We start from the raw sequence: 1,865 nt of genomic DNA, 5'->3' as shown, positions 1-1,865 counted from the left end.
AAATTGGGTTATTTTCAAAAAGTACGTATTTATCTGAGTAAAAAGAAACTTGAAAAATAAAGATGACTACGGTACGTAGCCCACGAGGGGACGGGGATTTTTTCTTTTGCGTTCCCAGGCACCTTTGCGTTCCCTCGCAATACCTTTGCGTTCTCTCGCAACACATTTGCATTACCTCGCATTACCCTTGCGTTCCCACGCAATACATTTTTGCATTACCTCGCAATACATTTTTGCATTACCTCGCAATACTTTTTTGCATTACCTCGCAATATTTTTGCGTTACCTCGCAATACGTTTGCGTTACCTCGCAATACTTTTTTGCATTACCTCGCAATACATTTTTGCTTTCCCACGCAATACATTTTTGCGTTACCTCGCAATACTTTTGTGTTACCTTGCAATACTTTTGCGTTACCTCGCAATATTTTTTGCGTTACCTCGCAATATTTTTTGCGTTACCTCGCAATATTTTTTGCGTTACCTCGCAATATTTTTTGCGTTCTCACGCAACACATTTTTGCGTTACCTCGCAATACTTTTTTGCATTACCTCGCAATAGCGCTTAGATACAGGTGTGCATGCTCAAAATTTACCAAACTTCCGAGTCACAGGTCAAGTTGTACTATTGGAGGAAACAATACACTCGTGTGAGATTCATTGAGTTTTATTTTGAAATCGGACTTAAAGATAAGTACATCCAGTTTGTGCTTGCCAAAAGACACGCGTCACATCAGTGAGCGACATTTAAAACGAAAACTTAGTGCAAGAGGACACAGTCATCATAAGGATTATTCTGATGTGGCAGCTCTGGTGGAATTCATCAGGATGGAACTTCAGTCATCTGGACAGCTTCACGGTTGTGGTTGGATGTATACCAAAATCAGAAAATGTGGACTTCGGGTGAGAAAAGAGAACATGCGTCTGTTCATGAGGGAACTGGATCCAACCGGAGTGTCCTTAAGGCAAGGAAGACGTCTTGAAAGAAGGAACTACTTCTCAAATGGTCTAAACTTTATTTGGCACATTGACTCATGATAAACTGAAGCCATATGTCATTTGTATTAATGGAGCCATAGATTGATTTTCGAGAAAAATGATGTGGCCTAATGCCTACACAACAAATAGTGATCCGAAGGTGATTGGGGGATATTACATTGAAGCAGTGCAGCGTTTGGGTGGGAGCCCAAGAGTTGTTAGGGGATCTAGGTACAGAAAACTTTTCTGTCAGAGATTTCCAGCCTTTTCTCCTTCACATTCAACCCAACGACCCTCTTGACAGTTACCTGGAAGGAGCAAGCACAGCAAATCAAAGAACAGAGTACTGTTGGCGCTTTCTCCATACGGAGTTCTGGCTGTCCTTKTTCGCTGACCTGAGAGACAACGGATTCTTTGATGGTGGTTTCCTGGATAAAAGCATCCTGCAGTTTTGCTGCATGGGACTCATACAGGTGAATTAGTTAAGTTTAGTAATTTCATATTTGTATGATGGTAGAGTAATGACTTAAGGCAGGCAGAGCCTCACTTGTTATAACATACAAAAAAGTGAAATTACAAAAAGTAAAAAAGAAAATATTATTTCTCTGTCCTGTGTCTTTGTAAGGCACCTTTATATGAATGTAGTAGTGATGATGGTGGCGTTAGTAGTAGTAAGACTAATATAAATCATAAGTCCACTTGTGCTGTTAATGTAATGTCTGCGATTTCAGTTGTCTTAATGGTAAATATCTCATGACTTTCAGTTCAGATCTGAGCAAACATAACTCAGTTCTGTCTGTAATTATTTTATTTAAATTGGCAATCCTCAGCTAACTCCATGGGGCTCATGTGGGTCCAGAGTCTAAGTAATTGATTTAATTTCTAAC

This window comes from Austrofundulus limnaeus, unplaced genomic scaffold (assembly GCF_001266775.1).
Source record: "Austrofundulus limnaeus strain Quisiro unplaced genomic scaffold, Austrofundulus_limnaeus-1.0 Scaffold412, whole genome shotgun sequence".
NCBI lineage: Eukaryota > Metazoa > Chordata > Actinopteri > Cyprinodontiformes > Rivulidae > Austrofundulus > Austrofundulus limnaeus.
The sequence above is the reverse complement of the archived record's forward strand: the minus strand, read 5'-3'. Positions refer to the sequence as shown.